The following is a 20838-nucleotide window of genomic DNA, read 5'->3' on the forward strand; positions in this document are numbered from 1 at the left end:
TTTTCTACTAAAGTTTCTCTTTGTTTCAATATTTAATTTGTTTCCTGTGATGGCGTTTTCATAAGTTTAATTCTGTACGTATCATTTTATAGTTAATGATATTTTGAAGAATTATTCAATGTTTCTACACATCCACAGACGGGAAGCTTGGTAAAACTAAAAAAGAGCTGCTGGAAAGGTCAACATATGAAATGGCATTAAAAATAAAGTGCAGATACAAGCAAAACGACACTCCTCTGCATCTTGGATGGAGAGTGTATAACAAATAAAACTCCATGGGAGAGTCACCCGGCACATTGAGCAGAGCTGTATTATTAAATATGGCGCATGAGCAACAATTTATATATACACATATATATGCAACCAAGACAGGGCTCAGAAGGTCGCGCCATTAGATGTTTCGTGCCAGTTCCACGGATCATTTTGCAGCTTGCTTTTAATCAATAGAAAGTTTATAAACACCTAAGAATTTAAAAATAAAAGTGAAACTTATAAAAAAATAAACCTGATCAGACAATTTAAATTTTTTAAATTAAAAACCTGACTTTTGTATTAGTAAAACCAAATGTGATTTGCAACTACATTTTAATAACTATATCAAAAAGCATTTTAGATACATTGGAGATAACCAACAAGATAATCAATAATTATCATTGCACTTGGTGAGATGGAGCATGAAACCATAGAGTTACGTGTTATCTACTTGTTAAATCATAATAGTTCTCTGTTTGAGTAATCAAGAGATAAATGATGGAACCAATGTAAATTAGAGTTGTAAAAAAAATCGCTCAAAGTAAAGAAGTTATCAATTCGCGACCAAAACCATTTAGAATTAGAACCAATTGAATGTCATTAAACTATTTTTAGAACTGCTCTATAATTACGAGTCATATGTCCAAAACACTTGTGGTTAAATAAAATAATGCGAATAAAATATCTCGACACATTTTCAACTAACCATTCCAAAATGAACATCTCGCTTATCATTCCAATATTAAACTGTCATTATTGTACAAGGGTAAACGAGCTTTGCTCTCTATTGTTGGATTGTTGTGTTGTCAAGCTTTCCACCTACACCTACGCAGGGCTTGAAAAGGATGGTAGTTTCTCACGAACGCACAATCCCTTAGCTTTAAAGTCTAATTCATTTAAATCGCCATTATAATAACCACGTGTGACATCTACTACATCTACTACATGAAGTTTGTCTGTTGACCGAATCAGTACAGTTTCGTTTGAAGTGAAGTTTACTAAGATCTTCAATAAAATCATTTAATGCGAATCTTAAACTGTAAGTCAAAAAATATGATTCTCAAACCTTGATAAGAAGAAAGCGGGAAGGGAAGTTTTAGTTAAATAATATTATATTTCTACATTTCTGGATAAATGCATAACTGAGGCTCTCATGTGCACTTCTTCCGTTACACAAATAATGTGAAGTGCATTTCTTAGATCGAATCGCAACGTGCTGTGCATGCGTTTTATGCTTATGTTCAGTTCATCCGCTAATGTACACACTTCACAGCAGCGATTTAATCCTCCAGCAGATGGATCAACGCTCGATGGACGCTCAAGAAGGTCTTAATCTTACAAAACCCCCAGCCGACCCCAGCCGTACGGGGAAAGCCGTTTTTGCAAATCGCGGAAAGCTCGTACATGCTCGAGACTCGCGCAAAAGGAGGCGCGGACGAGACGATCCGGTCCCAATGTGTTGCCCCAGGTACATATGTTTATACGTGTGTGTGTGTGAGTTTATGTGGCCGCACGCTCACGCAGATCTATAATTTGTGCCCATTTATATGGAAATTTTATTTCCATTGCGCGCTTACAAAGTTGGAAATCCAGTTTAACTCGTCCATAAGCTCCTTTCGGTCGGTTTTAAACCAGTGTGCCTTTTTTCCAATGTTTCGCCTCGGCTTACTTACCCGTTTTGTTGGCCCTTACGTGTGCCTTTGCATCATCCTAACAATCCAACCCATACTGCACCGCAGTACCACCAGCCGGGCATGAAGCGATGCACCTTCATAACCAACCAACACCCGGACAGACAGATCGATTTTTCATGTTTCAGAATAATTCACTCCATTGCTTCACGGTGCAAATTTTATGACAACTGCGGTGGCTCCAGTAATGCATTACATTTTATTATTCACTCGCCGAGCCGTTGATAGCACACGGATAAGCGCGATCGGATCGACACGCACCTTTGGCATCGCAGTCATCGATGGAGACGCATGGTGGCTTATGGAATGGTGGACGGTTTCTCCTCCCAATAATATCCGCCGCGTTCCTCCGGGCCGTGTTGTAATAGCGGGATGAATAAGGGAAAACATGAACAAGCAAAACAAAAGCAACCACACAACAAAAAATAACAACAAGGAAAAACACTATACTTACGCAGAACGCACCGTCACCGAACCGGGCGTCCATGGCAGGAAGGGAACAAATGCTTCACCAACGCAAATGTTTTCTCCCTTTCCCCGTCCGACACAACGCAGAATGGCCGCCCGGAGGGCGACCGTGTTTCAATTCCGTAATAGCGTATTAATTATTATACTTACGAGCAAGCTTAAAAGATTATTAAGACCCCGCTGGTCAGGTGGTGCGTGAGCAGTGGGAATTGAATTAAATTTGCTTATCGCCAGCTCGGGAAATGCAACACGGGGTATGCCGCTTTAGCGTGAGTCTGTGTGTGTTTGTTTGTGTGCGTTTTTTTCTTTTTATTTACGATTCATACATTAAAGCTGCGTTTTCAATTTCAGCACTCATTCTTCACGCTTTTAGTGGATAAGCTCCATTTATTTGTGGGCAAATAAAAATAAACGCAGCACATTTTCTTCTGCTTTGCCGTAACAATGCTACACGATGGTACTCGTAATCGTACCGTTAATAACATATTTATATTCGGACCGAACTGAGCAATTGGCCGAACTGGTTGGTAAATTAAAGCGTGAGCATTCCGATACGTTGCTGACTTTTACATGCCCTTCATCAGAATTAAATATTTATGCTAAGCGTGTCGGTCGGTGTGTGTTTTTGGCTTTATTGTGCATAACCCTTGCGGTTTTTGGTGCACTTTGTAAGCAATTAAATGTATAACCCTATTGCAATTTAATGGTTCTGCTCTTCAGTACTTGTATTGTTTGATTCTTCACAATTGTAAACATACTTAATGAAAAGAAAATGAACATAATAAACATTTTAAAATGTTTCAGATTCCAGCACGACGCAATGTTTCCTCCATTTTGTAGATTGTACAAGACAATTATTATTCTTTGAGACGTTTACTAGTATTTGAATTTAAAACGAAATTACATACATTTATATGAAGGATTATTTAAATTAAAAAAGGTAATCGGAGGGATTCTTTTTTGCAATCAATAAAGAATGCATTATAGACATGGTTAATTTATATTTTCAATTTAAATCAATACAAATATAAAACAAATAAAATACATAAATTCTTCGATGGGAATATCTTGGCAAGGGAAAAAAAACACTCCAAAAGCAGCATTTCCAACTCACGAAGACAACATGCTGCCAACGGAACAGTAATCACCGTCGTCTACCTTGCTGAAATGACGAAGGTCGCGTCCCTCCGCTTCGCATGATCGACATTAATCGGCTGATGTAATTAGGCTCGTAGCGCCGTCCCGGTTTTCACAAAAACAAAACACAACAAAAAACCCGATGAATGAACCACCAGTGAGCCATCGTAGTGTAGTTTCGTAGCCAGCTTCATTCGCATTGTCGGCATCGACAGATTAATTTTGAAACATGGACCACAAAGTAATATCCGTTGGACGACGCATCCCGAAACATGGCCGGTTGTTCGAACTTGATTAGAAACAAGATCCAATTCGTTTAAGTTCATAAATACTGTACTGCGAACATCAAGCGTAAAAGTTCTGCTAGCGTTTTACATGATGCGCATTTTTTTTGCTTTGTTTTTCTTTAACGTTGCCAGTGATTTGCTTTATTTTCGCTCTCAAAATGGCGCATGGTACAACGCACAGCGTGCACGGCGCAGGCACCGCTAACACAATCATAAAAAGGGTGACCAACAATTTTACATTATTCAATCCATCTTTTCAACTGGTGGAGACAGCGAAATGGGTAAAATGGGTCTGAAAGAAAAGGGGTTGTGACGAGAAAAAATCCATTTTTATTCCTTAAGCAATGTTTTAAACTGGTTGGTTCTTTTCCTTAGAATATTCTTTGCTTCCCTTACTAGAGTTCAAGAAACAGCTTTCCCAGTAAACATATTCGTGCCCGACCGGAGTGTCCTTTTAAGATGGCAATGTAAAGCCAACATGAATAAACATGAGCGCAATCCCTGGCTTACGGGGAACAACAAGAGTGGACGCGAATATGAAATCCTTCGGCCATCTTTTACCATCAGCTACCAACTAGCCAGCGTCAGCGCCCTGATGGCGTCACACACAACTACAACTGGTCTCTGATTCGACCCATTCGCAGAACACGCGGTCTCCGATGCTCGGAACGATTTCCATTTCACCAGAAAGCTAGACTGAATCTCGCTGACTCATGCATCCATCGGCAGGCGTGACGTGCGGCATTTCGCGTTTGTTGCTCGCTAGGAAAACTGATACAATCGCCACACGAATCGCCACACCTAGGGAAAAGCTTTCCCCAAACTCATTGCAAGGATTTCCCCAACTAAAAGGGACATGGTGCATGTGATCAAGCGCAAAAAGGTGGCCCTTTACTGAAGGGCGTGGCAGTTGGGAGCGTCGTCCTGGCAGTGAGTTTGTTGTTCTCGTGTCCGAGCTGGGATGTTCGGGGAACGGAATGAAACCTCAAAATGGAACATTTGCACGTTCAAGCCGTTAAATGAATGACTTTAATTTGTGAAATGGATTTCGCACGTATTTAAATAGTATTATTGCGAAGCAAAGTGAAATAAACACACAAACACCGTTTTATTGTATCTCTTATTGAAAGAGCAATATATTTATTATGATAATATTATATTATGATAAACTGAGTAACTTAAGACACTTCTTATCATTAATAAAACTAGTTTAATAATTGTTTGTTTCTTACTCCAAATTTAATTTTTTTTTCATTCCAGAGCTTCCAGGACTTTGACTTATTTTATTTGTTAATTAAATCGGAACCAATTTTGAATGACTGGACCATATTTTTTTATATTTGATTTATTATCAATCCATTTTTAGTAATACTAATAACAGAGCTCAGATAAACTGAGATTTTGCTTATTTGACAAGTCATCCTTTTTGACCTTGAGTTTGTTATTATAATAAACAAAACTAGCGATTAATTAAACTTGAATCTTGTTTTCGTTTTAACCGCATCAGTGATTTAATTTTACTCCAAACACCAATCAACAAATCGCACACACTTTAATGTGTCCCTAGAACGTCCTGCACGGTGGCCCGTTTTGCAACCCACTGGGCCACCATCTGTGACGTGTTTGTTTTGACCACAGCCCGGACCAAGCACGTTGCTAATTATGGTCCAATTAAAAGCAAGTCTACTGCTTCACTGCTACACAGTGCCCACCCCTTCCCGACGGTTAGTGCAAGTTTCCGGTTACCGGGAGTAAAAACATTGTCGCAATCATTGACGCGCGGATTGCAATTACGCGCTTTCCGTGGTCGAAATATGAATAATCACCACGGCCAACTCCGCGCCCAGGAGGCTTCGCGTAACACTCGACAGGGAGTGCAAAACTGGCAAAACTGGGAAACACACATTACTGCCCTCTAATGCCACCACGGTGGAATGATACATCGCGAAGCGTTCCAGCATCATCAATCATTCCCGTGGTACCCGTTGTCGATGGTGGCAGCAAAAACGATAAAGCTTTTCGTGGAGGGAGAACTTACGGTTTGAAAAATGCTTGTCTTCCTGCTGCTTGGAGACGATGGTCAATCCTTGCGGTAAAGGAACACTTTCCCAACACCTTGCTTTCTAAACGAAACGTGTTGTGAAAGAATACGTACTTGGTGATAATAAATTAGGAATGTTCTTCTGCTGACACGGTCGCACTGAAGCATTGCTGCCATTCGGACAAAAGAAAACTCAGACAGCTTTACCAATTGAAAGCACCAAGCGCCAGGTAAACGTCAACAAAAAGCCAACCTAACAAAATAATAACCAAAGAAAACAAAGGAGAAAACGCCGCAAACGCGTCATCTCAAAACATGACATCCAAATTACAGTCCACGGTCGACGGTTCCGCCGCAAAAGGCAACCGTCGCCCGGTTCTGTTTCATTTGCCGCAAAGAAGGTAAGGACGTCGGACGGCTCTCAGCCGGCTCAATGGGTCGACGATCGAATGGGTCATTCATAAAAATTAGAATGATTCCAACTGCGTCGCCGGCGGACCCAGATCGCCTGTTTGCTCGGACGGCCTTTCACGGGGGGTATCGGCCAACACCATCCCGAGGTCGATCCATTAATGAAACTTGAGCGAAATTCCCGCGTTTTCGTAGCCATTGCACGGTCGAGTCCGGCAGTGTGAGCGCGCGGGTGAGTCCATCCTACCCAAACCGTGTCGCGATCGTGCCTTCGCCGAGAGAACCACCGTCCATCATCATTAGGTGACGGTTCTTTGGATCGGGAGTGTTTCTTTTTCCTTTTCCCCCTCGGTGCACACGATGAGGAGGGAAATGAAATCGGAAATGCGGCACCGATCAAAACTAAAGACACAGCCACAGATCCATCACCCCGGTACAACCCCGGTTGAACCGAAAGGGCCAAGAGAATGGGAAGCAAAAACATAAAAAAAGGTATACAAACGGTTTTTGGGCTTTCGGCGCTAGTCCAGGAGGCGAACACACCTCGTGCTCCGTAAGTGAGACCGCGTAATGGGTGAGTAATTTGTTCGGGATGAGGGTTCGGCACCGAGGACTCGCCAACAAGTCAAAAATGGGAATGACCCGGCCACTGTCAATGGTTCCAACAACGGTTTTCGTCCTGATGAGTCGTTGGCTCGGTTGATGACGGCTAGAACAGGAGGCTTTGCACGAAAAAAAACCTTTTCCGGTTTGCTCCATTGGTTAAAGTTGAGTTCCATTAAGCGGAGGATGTCGATGACTGCAGTCGGATGCACTGAAAACATTGGCCATGCAGCATAGCCATTTTTGATAGCAGAAACTGAACCAACATGATCAAATCGTAACAACCGACCAACAACCGAGCGAGCGTAAAGAGAAGGTGAAGGTCAGCCGCGCAAAGGACGCAAGATGAAACACCCGAAAATGCATGTGACGCCAAACTTCTTGAGACACGGGTGTAAGCATAATAACAAGAAGGACAGGCAACAACAACATAAAAACATGATCGAAACAATCATCGCAACATGGCGAAATAAAACAGATAATACGTTTAATGATGCCTAATCACACGGTACAGAAGTTTCGACGGTTTTGACGATCCTGTCTAGGGTGGAAGGTAGCGATCATTCATGATACGGAAATCGAGGTAGAGCAGTAGTGAGGGAGAGCGATAGACAGAGAAGAAAAAACGAAACGGAAAGAACGATAGACACCAACAGGACAGGAGCGGGAATGCATCTTCTGCAGCCAGGTCGCTCCAAATCGAATTCGACCGATTGAACAACATTTTCCGACCCAATTTTCGATTGTTTTAATTGCCAATCATAATCGTCAGCCGTTGATTTCGGGGAATGCGATGAAGATTGACACTTTCGTTTCTACTGCTTCGATTGCTGCCAAATAATAAATTCCTGCCCTAGCATTGGACTGTTGCGTTCTAAATAAACAGTCGAACGGTGGCATTTTAAATGGGAGGTTTAATTTCCCTTGGTCTGGCTTAATGATAGGGTAATTAAGCAGATTAGACTAGGAAAATTGAAGATAAAGGAAAGAAAAACACGAAACCTGAGCAGTCAGAATTGATTTTTGGGTATTAAAATATTTGTTTGCTTCCTTTAGCGAGAAATTCGTTATGAATTGATTTAAATTCGCTACTAACCACTAGATGGCGCTGCACGAATGCAAAGGATTCGTAGGATGTTTTTTGGAGGTAAGAAGGAATAAAACACTTAATCTACCTTATCAATTTGCCCTTAACAAGGTACGAAGAATTCTATAAGTTCTAATCGATCATTTTTATTACACACGGTTTATTTTAATAATTAAATTAATTTGAAAAATTTAACCAAAACAAATGTCATTGACTATTCATCACAAATTACATTTTCTACTTGACTCCTTATCGACTTTTCGAAGACATACAGGTAATGCAACAAATAAATTGTCCAGTTAATTCACCCATATCACAGGATCACATCCCGTCGCTCGAAATCTGGCTCTGCTTCAAAGATTTCCACCCTTGCACACACAAATAATCCCTCAACAAGCTTAAATGCCCTTTTCACCTTTCCTGACCGAGGCCTCCGAATGGTTTATTGTCAAGCAGCGCGCTATAAAAACAAACAAACCGTAGAATGGAAACGCCACATTCAAGGGACGAACAGAAACATGGCTTCGAGTAGCCGCTGCTGGAAAACAGGAAACAGTAGCAAACATCACCGTATCTGAAGTGGGCCCAACGTTCATGGTTCGTGGTTGCTGTGAAAGCAGTCAAAAATAAGCTTCAATACAAGAAACACACACGCAGCCGGGCCACATGTACAGCGTATTATAATCTTTTCATCTTTTCCAGCGAGGCTCGAAAAACACTCTAATCCGCCCATTCAACGAGCGCCGTTCGGTGGTGTGTACGGTGGATGGAAGAGTATTTTACGCACCAATTGCCACCAATTCCTAGACGGATGCAGACGAAGGGAAAACCGGACGGAAGTAAGGGCCTTGCAGCAGCAGTAGCAGTACCATAACAAACATGATGGTGCGCTTGGAGAGGTCGTAGGCATTTGAAAATAGGAAAAAAAAGGTTCTATTCGATCGTGGACACCACAACTCGAACACATTTGAATGTCACACATTGCAAGGGCCCGTAGTGTCATGGTGAGCATCGATTCTACGAATGTACCGGCGTGAAGGCGTTATGCATCAGCAGCGGCTATTTATCGTGATAATGCCCTCACAAAGCAGCCTCATCAGTGTGTGAGGACCAGCACGACAATGTGAACAGTCTGGCCGGTGTCGTCTCACTGCGGACTATCAATTGAGAGCACTCACTCGTTGGGCCGTGTATCGTTCGCCCTATTTTCCATGTAAATACCTTTTTTCGGTCCATCGGGTGAAGCCGTTTCCATGGTGACGATACAAATGTGCGCTTCTCCAAATAGCATCACAACAAACAACAGCACGCAGAAGTTGACCGCATGCTGCGAATCGAGCATAATGGCTTCCACCGCCAACGGATTTTGGAAGCTGCATTTGTTTACCTTTGCGCTTTGGCTGCAAATGTTGTCTAGACGAACGGGGGCGGGCCGTTGTTCGAAATTCGTACATTCAAATGCAACTGAACGAAACGCTGCAGCTATTTTGGCATTCCCATGCCATACCGGCACAGTTGTTGTTTGCAGCAATACAGAACAATTCACACGATCCGGTAGCGCGAAACTGCCACAACCTTGAGACGAATGCCCCCGAATCAATGCACCCACGACGGAGGGAAAACAAAATTATGACACACAACTGTCATGACTCCTGGTCACGGCACCGCGTCAGTTATGACGGAGCGGCGGAGATGCTGTGGTTCATGCTAATGGCAGTGGATAAACCAGCAGCTTCAGGAGTTTCGTGCTATGATTAAGAGCATAAAGTGATTCCAATGCGTGATTGAATCCAATTGAGCTTAATTCATTCTTCCTCTTTGTGCGAGTTTTGTTTAGCGAATACATGACCGATATCTTCTTGCTTCTTGCCGATGCGTGATGCTTTCCCCGGGGGCAATGCCGTAGATTCGTTTTGAATGTACTGCGCGGAATTGTGTGTGAGGCGACCCGATCACTTCTGCCTCTGCTGCAACCCTTAAAATTAATTCATTTAAAAAGACATCGGACTGTGCGTTTCGTCCTCTCATTACGCTACCGCTAAGCGGAAAAGTAGCCATCATCGGTTTGATAGCATTATGTCTTACTTTCTGTTGATTTCTGTAACAATAATGGCGTATCGACGTGCGGGCCACTGCCCTGCATTACCATATAATGAATAACTCGGATGGGAAAACAGGTGAGCGTTTTGCTCTTTTTTGTCCCAAGAAATTTGCAAGAAAACAGCCTTTGCAGGTCAAATTATTACCTTGGAGATTCTCCATCTTCCATTTGCTGGATGATTTGTATAAAAGGAAATTGAAAGTCACAAACATAAATACAATCGAAAACATTTAACAAAAACCAAAATAAAGAAATATATTTCTAAGGCTGTTCAAAGGTATTCAATTCGTTCTTAAAAGACACTGATTATGCGCTTGACCTGACTGTAGCATCACAGAATGGTGGTTGAAAGAAATCAAATAACCGATTTTTTGCACATTTTACAACAGAATTCTGCGAAGTATCATCTGTTTAGCATAATGATAAACTCTTCCTCTTGCACATTTCATCTCAACCTGCGCAGAGAATCGTACGAAAGAACCTCAGCAACGAGAAAGACAGTATGTAGGTATATGTAAATGCACACGCAGGTTCACACACGCCGTGACGCACCATACGGCCTTCTGTTGCAGAGGACGTTTCGGTGCGGTGCCCTTCGTTCATTACAGACCTCTGCAACTCATCACTGTTCGCCCTGTCGAACATCGTGGAGTGCGTGGTACGCTGAAAATCAACTTGCAACAAAAAAACCGCTTCACTGTTTCGTGATCGCTAGAACACTTGTGTTACAGAATGTGCATCATTCTGCATACAAAATAGCATAGCGTTGCAACAGCGTCATGCTGCCCTTGCTTGCCATCTCCTTCATTCGTATACGGGTTGGTTTGCTCGCTCTCTCTCTCTCTCTCTTTGCAGCTTAATGAGAAAGTAATCGGGGAAAGGATCAGGGCGTAAAGGATCCATCCCATAGCGTGTAGGAAGCTTGCGAGGCAATGAAATGATACAAAGACACAAGTCACTCAAATCGATGTTACGCATTAGTGGATGAAAACGCAAACCGGGAAAAGCACGGAACGAATTACTATCCAGCTTGTGCTCATCTACATAAGTAATGAATACGTTTCCGATCAAGCGGTTCGTGCGTACGCGTACGATCATCAGCGTGCACGAGTACACATAACCTTCCGCCGGCACGCACTAAACCATTCCCGATCCAGATCCGGTAACGCTAACGAGTCCAAACTACCGGAACGAGTTCCTTTCGCGGTTTGCACTTGCTGGACGGAGCAGGTTCATACTTTTTTTCACCCTCCTTTACCCCTTCGAAACCTTTATTAGTGAGCTGGAAAGATTTTTCTTCATTTACTCTACCCATCATAACCCATCATCTTGCTAAAAGCGACCAGATCGAGCAATCCCTACATTGTGTGGTAATTGATTCGACCACGCAAGTCATATAAAACGTGTCACCGCGATAGTGACCGGCTTAACATTGTTGTAATGAGCATTGCTGTTTTTCATTTATCTTTCGCAAATGACCGCGCGCACCTTTCGTACACGCACCGCAAAGGGCCTGCTACGATCAGGACTATTTCACGATGACTTAATTTATTATTTACAGAAATTGTTGTACACGGGTCGGGATAGTGTTTGCTCTAATGGGGCGATATGTTTTGTTGTTGTTAATTTGGTCCTTTTTTTTTCGAAGTGACAATAAAATGATCGACATTACAACTTTATCAATAAAATGTGAGTGTGACTATCTTAGAATAAGTGTGATATGAACATCAGTGTTTCATCCGATCTTGATTAATTTCTGTTACGTTTTTCTTTTAGTTTTGTAACTAATTAAACTTTCTACAAGAGTATTCCAAATGAATCTTCGCTAGCAGTCGAGGATCTACTCTCAAAATATAAGTTCTGAAAAATTCTCGATTGTTTCGAGATTTATTTTTCTTTTTATTCATTAATTAAATCTCTTTATATTATTAAATCTTTGCAATAGCGATACAGATTCATGCAAAATCGCTATTTTGATCTTGAAAACATAATGCCTGCTTCGCTTAGCGTTAATCATTTAAACAATCAAATACTAAAAAAACCATCTGCAACCTATTAGGCTTAACATGAACGAGTGTAACATAATTTGTAACCGATCGTTAAAAGGTTGTATTATGCCCTGCAGCATCCCGAAACACCGAAACCCAATATTAAGCAGTTGTAGGGTGAACAACTCCTGCTCAACCCCCGGAATATGTGTCACTCGTGCACACAATGTACACGATTTGCAACTCTTCCACACCTTCTATTTCGCCGGGTGGATTTAGAATCTTTCTGCCTGGGCCAAATATCACAGCAGGATTTTTTTCCGGCCTGTTTTCCCCTTGTTTAGCACTCGCTGCTCTCGTGGCCTACATCTCAATACTCAACAGAAATTACATAATCGTACCGATCAAACGGCTAAGTACCGTCAAATTACTCACACAGTGTGTTGGTGCCGGCATGGAAGGATTGGTGAGTTGGTCAGGATCAGTACGGTACGGTGTTTGAGAACGAAATAGAAGGAATCGAATCGAAAAGTGTTTTTTTTTCTTCTCTGTCACACTCTCGTGCCGCTCTTGAATGCTGCTTAATTCAGCCATTTTCATCACCCCCTGAAGGGTGATGGGGACAATCGCAGCCACCAGAATGGCACGTGCTGTCGGGCCGGGCCGGGCCAGCTTGCTCTGACAATGCAATGCAGAGGTTTGGCAAGGAAACGTAAAGCATAATTGTAATTTGGACGCTATTATTCCCATTTTGTATGTGCGTGTGCAAGTGTGTAAGTGTGTATGCGTGTGTGTGTGTGTGTGTGTGTGTGGGTTCACAACACCACCAGTGACGGATCCGCACGTGATTATAGTGATTTGTCTATTAATAGCTGCATTGTTAGACGCTCAAAGACGATGTACCCGAGGGTTGGAAAGCGGACGATGTTGCAATTGGGAGGAAACATATGCTTTCCAGTGTATAAAGAAACCGTTTACAAGGAAGAGAAGCGGACACATTTCCAATTTCAAAGTAAAAAAGATTACAATGAAAAAATGGACACATGCGACAAAGACGAAAAACCCCTGCCTTAACAGCTAGCGCCACATTCTCATCGCGACATCAAACGCGATTAGTGCGCGGCCCCAAGAACGCAACGCCCAAGTCCGAGTGTAATTAATTCAATTAGCACGTTGACGCCGTGGATTCAAGGAAAACCCCCATCGATCCTTCCGAGTGGCCGCAAATGCCGTCGATGGTGCTGCGAAACTGTGTGCGCGAAATTCCCGCGCCACTTAGTGTAGAAAACGACGAAACACGACCCCGTTTGTTGGATGCGCCTTCGAGACCTTCGAGGATATTGAGCGTGCGAGAGTTGGCGGTTCCGGCGCATCCCGAAATGGGTACCCAAGACGCTCCGTGGCCGCATTATGCCGCACCTCGCCAGTGAAGACAAAGCACAATCTCTTAAACGATATAATACGATCAGAAATAATAAAACTTAATAGATGTTTATTGCCATCCTGTGCGAATCGGAGCCATGCACACGCACTGCATGGTTCTCTCGACATATTCGGAACTGGGACGGTCTGGGATTTTGCCCGTGTCGCCCCTGGATCAGCTCGAGGCCGGGGCGTGCATGATTTCTGATGGATCAACTTCACGCGAAATATGTGCCCGTCCGATCAGCGCGCTCCAGATGGCGGTTGGACAGATTTGACCTGAGAGCGCGCTAAAGTAAACAGGACACATTCGAAAAATGCCAACCGAAAACGACTGTGGTAAATGCGTGGATGGTAAGGCGCAAAACCAACGATCTCCGGGGCTGGATTTAAGTGAGTCCAACGCCCCTTAATTAAAGTGTCTAAACTTTAATCGAAAAGGTCACACGATCTCGTGCATTGATGGATGGAATGGAACGCATAACTTGTCATTCTCCTCTTTTGGGCAAGTGTTGTGCTGTCGGGAACAAACATAAGCCAACCAAGCATGCTTCTCGGTGAATTCGATCTAGCTATCATTGACACGACTACTCGAATAAATAATAACGAAAATGTTTTCGAGCAGTCAATAAACTCAACTCGTCACAACCGAAACCGACATTTCATTTATCTTCATGATGTAAATTGAACATTTCATTTAACCACTGTAAGTAGAGTTAAATTCGTTTCATTGAGATATTCCGTCGTAAAGTGCATACTGCACATTGATTCATTTAGTATTTTGTCTCGAAAATACAATCAGTTTCGTGTCAAGGACGTAGCCATTTGTTTTCCAAGCAACTCGTAATGGCACCACAGGATTATTGTTGAAACATCTTCTTTCTTTTGCACATAAATCGTTCACAAATCAAACAGATGATTACACGTTGCTGCATTGCTGTTAGCTTTCATCACTTCACTTCATTCGCACAATTATTGCGTTAAAACCATTTCTTAACAAGCCCTATAGACAATATACGAAGCTGCATCTTTACCAAGGATCCTTCAGGCGTCTTTCCGATCCTGTCTGCACAATTCAAAAGTCCTTGTTTTCTATTTTTTAAATGATTCAATTGCACAACCTCCCCATTCGCTCGTTTCTTACGCGGTTTTGTCCGTTTTTCTCTTCACTGCATTGTACGTCTCACAATGCGCAATGTGTTTCCTGTGTGTGTGTGTGCGGTGGTTTTTTTTCGCCGCAGCATCCCTTCGCCCTGAGCACTTCCATTGTGTGCTCCCTTTCGGCATGTAACGGAATACGAATGTGCATTATTCGATCGGGTTTTGGGCGAGGGATTGGGTATGCTGGGACGGGCAGAACCATGCTCGATAAAAAAAACCTCCTTGAAACGTTACTCTCTTTGTACGATGGGCGGAAAGACGTTGGCGGCCAGCAGATGAGGAGTAATGAAGAGAAATTGCGCAAACTGCACCCAGGAAACCGATGGACGTGAACGTGCGAGGGACGTGAACTTCCGGCTGAATGCACGGCTACGGAATCGACGGTCAGGTTGCTATAAAGGGAGTAGAAAATCTTCAAGGAAAGCCGATACCTAGTTTTGGTGAGGTAAAACAAGGAACTTGGGTTACTGTTGTACCATAGGCGCTTGAGATGAACGACGTCGCCGAGCTGTTTTAAGTTAGTTTAATAGTTTAATATAAATTTTCTTAAATTAAATCTTTAAAATTTGTATTAATTGGTAGTAAACGAAGCTTACATTCACAATCAATACTATTTTTCGTAAAGAAATAAAAAAACTCGATAAAAGATCAAGATGTTCATGCCATTCACGCTCCCATTGAAAATTTTCATATGATGATTTCAACTGGCATACACGCGCTTGATTCATTGTTGCACCAATGCTTTAACGTCTTAAAACTATAACGTTATCTCGATTCAATGAGACACAGAAGGGATTTTAACAAATAACAAACTTCTGCAGCGTCAGTGGCGTCACACAAAAACCTTTTGATCACGCTCTGAGCTCAGCCCACTGAAAGCAGAGCTGGGCGGTGAACTCAAACCTACTCGAGTTCGAACAAAACGCTGCAACAACTCCATAAACGTCCACAATTGCGTCCTATTTGCCAACACGGTTCGGGCGAGGGTGATCGGTATCAAAAAGGTTCGTTAAAGGTATAGAACGATGCTGAAATTAAATACCACCACCGGGGAACCCGGGAGTTCCGTGCCATTATGCAACGCAACCGATAGGACGCATCAGCTTCAAATTAAAGGAACTCAACGCTACCCAGCACCTAGACTACCGATCGCTCCCGGGTGAAAACAAAAAAAAACTGGTTGGATTCAAAAAAGGATTGCACGCTCGGTGTTTACCCACATCGGCAGAGTTGAAAGTCGGGCGACCCAAAGCAAACGCAAGATCGTGTCCATGTCTCTTTACCAAACGGTGTAACAATTCTTTTGCCACGTCTTCGCGGTACGCCGGTACCTTAAATGGACGGTCAGCGAATGAGAAAGACATTGAGAGAGAAAGAGAGAGAAAAATATAACAGAAAATAGCAACGCAAACAAACAACACAAAACCATTTCCTTACGAGCGGAAGGAAACAAAACAAATGGAGGCCGATATTAGCGGCCCGTTTTGTGATCGTGGTTGGTGCAGTCCGATCAATGTCATCCGCTAAGGTGGGTGTTTCGCTCGAAGCTAATAAAAAGTAGATCAAAATTTTCCGGCCACTTAACGCTTCGATGCAAAGGAGGTACCGGCAGGGAAACAAACATTGTTTTTACACATATTTTTGTTTCCTTTCCGAGTTGATCTAATTTGCAACTGCGGTAAGAGTGCAATCCGTTTGGAGTTGTTGCAAAAAGCAGTGCTATTTTGCCTAGTTTGGTACCGACAAACGCGTTGTGAATGACATTAAAACACATTCCTGTATATCTTCCATTTCACGTCCGTAATATCGCTTCATTTGACTTAAAATACAACTAGAATGTTACACAAAGTTTAAAATAGCAACCTGTTAAAAGCTCAAACATTTCGTAAATTTTTTCGTTTAATGGTTACTCTCTGCTCTTGTTTTTTTAAGCTTTCGCTCCGATTTTTTCAACACAATTTTGTTTTTGTAATATATTTTAAGAACTTTTTCTAATCAAACTATTTGCTTTTTCTACATAAAGAATAATATCAACTGACCATTTTCCAGCTTAATTTGTTTAAGAAAGATATAGTAACAAATTAATGGTTTATATTTTTGGTTTTGGCAACACTTTCTCTAATTAAGTCATTCCCACATGGTTTTAAAATTAGACGAACTACTTTTATATCTTTAATTACATCACAACCGTACAGTACTATCGATTAACCATTCTCATCCGTATTTCTTTCGCACAGAGTTCCCACGTCCCTCCTGGATTGTTGACCACCCGCCGAGACACTACCGACCGATCAAAAGAACAGCACAAAACAAACGTGACACCGTTAAGCCGACAACCCCAAAAACCGAAAAGACCATCCCGTACACCTCTAATCCTCTGTGACATCTTTCAGGAATTTCGGCACAGATTAGCGACACACCAATTGGTAAGCTCACCAACCACCGTTGTGTCCCACATGGTGTGGCATTGAAATCTTTTAATAATACATGCCGCTCATCAGCCTTCGATGATGGTGATTTGTACGGAGCTTTTCGTTACCACTCAACCACGGAACGGTGCATTTAATCTTGTTACCCCCCGTTGGTGTGGCAACAGTCACCCAGGGGGAAAAAAGTATGGCAACCACACGATTTGCATCCAGTCGGTAGACTCGCAACAAAGACACAATCACTTAGAGAAATGGTGGGAAAGTTCCTTCCCGGATCTCCGGCACACAAACAAACCGAGCGACAATTTTCCACCGCCCAGGTGGGAATGAGTTTTCCATTTCGCCATTTGCACATTTGGATTTCGATCGTGCCCGTGAGACGTGGGTTGATCGTATTTGTATCTACCGAACGTCGCAGAGGGGGTGCCATCATAATGCTCTTTTTGCCATTTTCCCTGAACTGTTTCCACTGGTTTTGCTCTTTGTCGTTTTCTTCGTTTCATTCTTTACCCCATTTTGTTGCATGAAATTGTGGCACCGCTTGCGCCAGGGGTTCATTTGGGCGGACCGTCACCGTCGTGCGGTTGGCGACATGCGGTGCATATGTGTGTTCCCGTACGCCCGTGTCCCTTGGTTGCTGTATGTGAGCAATTTATGTGACTGCTACCGTACTCCGAGGTCCATGGGTCCCTCCTTCCCATCCGTGACCACGACACACACACACACACGGAAGGTGAAAGGAGGAGTGTAGTGTACGGTAGCATGCAACCGAGCGATAAGGAGACCACAAAACCCGACCGGCTGTTAGCCGTTGCATCGCTGCACAGCGTGCCAACGGGTGTGCAGGGGCACTGCACCAACTGCAGCAACCAACACAAAAACGTACCACTGAAAAAAAAGAAACCTAAAGAACAGAAGGATACGCCGCCCAAACGTGCACGGGGAAGCATCACGGGGCCCCGACATGGCCGACATGTTTGCAGTCAGCCTGTGTATGTGCAGTTCGGTTCTGGAGCTGGGCTTTTGCTGGACGAAAGAAGAAATCTCAAGGGACCGCACGGTGTATCGGGGGCCGCCGTTGCATGCGGAGGGGCCCGCGCAGGCAGGGGATAATTACAGAGTACATGACATTTATTAACATTGAATTCCCGTTAACCCGAAAGACATCTGTACGAATCGACATTTTCCCCTTCGTGCGCACCCTCTCGCTCTCTCTCACCCGTTTTGCGTTTGGACACCGCACACAAAGATCCGTGGCGTAGTACCGGCGGAAGCTCGATCGGAAGGCAGGGCGACAACGTCGTAGCTCAGCAAACCGAGAACCACAATGACAAAAATTATCCAAACCCAACACACACACACACACACACACGGGCAAGCGTGCGGGCACTGCGATGCCCGAACAAGAGGCAAAAGAAACCGCGGCTTGTGAAATGAAACTGAAAATAAAGCAAACGCACACGAAAAACCCACCCTGCGCTTCGATGGGGCCGCTGGCTGAGCTAAGCCGAGGCCTCGGCCGCTGTCGAAACCATCAAAACATGAAGCAAAACTGTCATAATTACACCCTGTCGCGTGTTTGTATTTGCTGACGGAACACGGTGCGGTTGACTGATCGAAGCGGGAAGTAGCGTGAAGGAGAGGGGATGAGCGGGGAAGGGTTGGGAAGGGAGGGGGATGATCTCGCGATTGTAATATCAACCACCCTTTTGCCAGCTGGTTCCGGCTTCTCCGATTGTCGCTTCGGCAAAAGAAGAAGTGCAGTGACATCGACCACCATCCCCAGTGGGCAAGATGGTGGCCGCAACGGCATTGAAACGTGCGTGGATCGTTCGGATAGTGAGAGAGCGAGGCAGAACAGTTTCGCTCAGTAGACACGCACATGTTTTCTTTTCCATCCCAATGGTTACCTTCTGCAGTGTCTTCTCTCGTTGAGCTGTTGGAGCTTTCCTGCTACGAAGGGTGTATTGAGGATTTTGTTTATGTAAAAGAGTGACGATTGAGTTCAAGTTTGATAACTAGAAATTGTAAACAAATAGCATTTTTTTATGTTTTATATAAACAATACTCACCCCTTAGTTGAGTACAACTTCCGACAAAAAGCATTTTAAACAGTAAAACATACACGCAAGCTTAGTATTCTTTCACCAGCAGCAAAACAACAACCAACTCGGCAAACATGGTTCGATTTTCATCATAATCTCTACTACCGTTTGTTTGCCGTTTTGCTTTTCAATTTTAGCAAATATACAAATACACAATGCCCACAATCAACACTGCTGCATCCAGCACACATATACCACACTGTACCAGCGACGCTGCTTGATTAAGGTGTGATTCATTCAAGCACATAACCATTCGGCTCAATGCAGAAAATCCGAAAAAGATAAAGGAGAGATCTAGAAAACAATAGAAACAAAACAAGCGGGTTTGAAAGAACACTCCTAAGAAGAAAACCAGCGCGAGAGCAATACTTCGATTGATTATTTTTTATTTAATTCACTTGAAACTAGACACTTTGTTGCTAGCCTCACTCACAGCATTGAAACGTTTGTTATCTCCTTTCGTTTGTATGGTTCTGGCAGCTGTTCTGGTATAATACCTACGTGTAGTTTGCTACTAGTTCTCTGCTTTCCATTAGTTTTACTTACGTTTTCTCGTTGGTTTTTGGACACAGTTCCTTTGCTTTACATTTTCGAGATTCATTTTTACATGTTTTTTTAAATTGGTTTTCTTTCTCCTTTTCGGTGACTGCGACTGTGCATAGTGCATTATGTTTGTTTTGTTGCAATTTTCGTTCTGACGACAAAAAATATCATTCTTTCCTTTTTGTTTTGCATTGAAATACAAACCATTTCGTTCACGTTTGTAATTTTTTCCATTTTATTTCACTTCGTTTGCTGACGACCACTTTCACTACTACTGCCGCAGCCAGCACGCACTATATCACTACCTTAAAGTTACGCCATCAAGTTTTAGTTTGCTGTTTTTTGTGTTTTAAAATGTTTCATTTTCAATTAAATACTTTCATGTTGCATGCGCTCGCGCTACCGCCGGTGCAGCTTCGCCCTATCCACTCCGATCCGATATTATCCGCTCAATAGTGTTAGTCAATATTGTGTGTGTGTGTTTTTTCTTTAATTATTTATAGCATAGCTTTCGTGTATGTATAGGTGTCTCCTGCTAAAAAGGGACATGCGTTTAAATCTGCTATGTACAAAATTGGCTTACTAAAAAAAAACCTTTAAAAAACCAGTAGCACAGCTCAGTAGCAAGCCTTCCCGGATCATGTTTTGTGCTGTGTGTCTGTCTGTGCGTGATGAAATAAAAGCTTATCCCTCGTTTTGGCGGGTTTTTTTTAGGGGGGGAGTTTTGGTTTTTGCTTTCAAACGAAATAGTCTATCCGCGAGATCTCAGATCGATGCCCAAAAAGCATGATAGGCGTGCTGCGACACACCACTCTCAACCATTCGGTCGCTCGAATGCCTACAACTTGCTCGAATAAAATTACCATTATAAAAAGTGAGCCAACAGTTTGCTTTGCGCAGACGGATTTTGAAGTTTTTTTAGCCGAGATAGCACGCCCGTCGGGCACGTAAATTCGTTTGGTACACATTCGCCGACTCGACAAACGTTGCACCGGAGCGGCGCGAGGGAGCTCCAGACATTGTGCCATCTTCGGTGAGATGGGATCGCGTGTCCACGGGCACGATCTGAGGCAAAAGGTAAATTTTTGCTTCCTTCTTTTATTGACAAGCTT

The sequence above is a fragment of the Anopheles marshallii genome, chromosome 3, assembly GCF_943734725.1.
Source record: "Anopheles marshallii chromosome 3, idAnoMarsDA_429_01, whole genome shotgun sequence".
Classification (NCBI taxonomy): domain Eukaryota; kingdom Metazoa; phylum Arthropoda; class Insecta; order Diptera; family Culicidae; genus Anopheles; species Anopheles marshallii.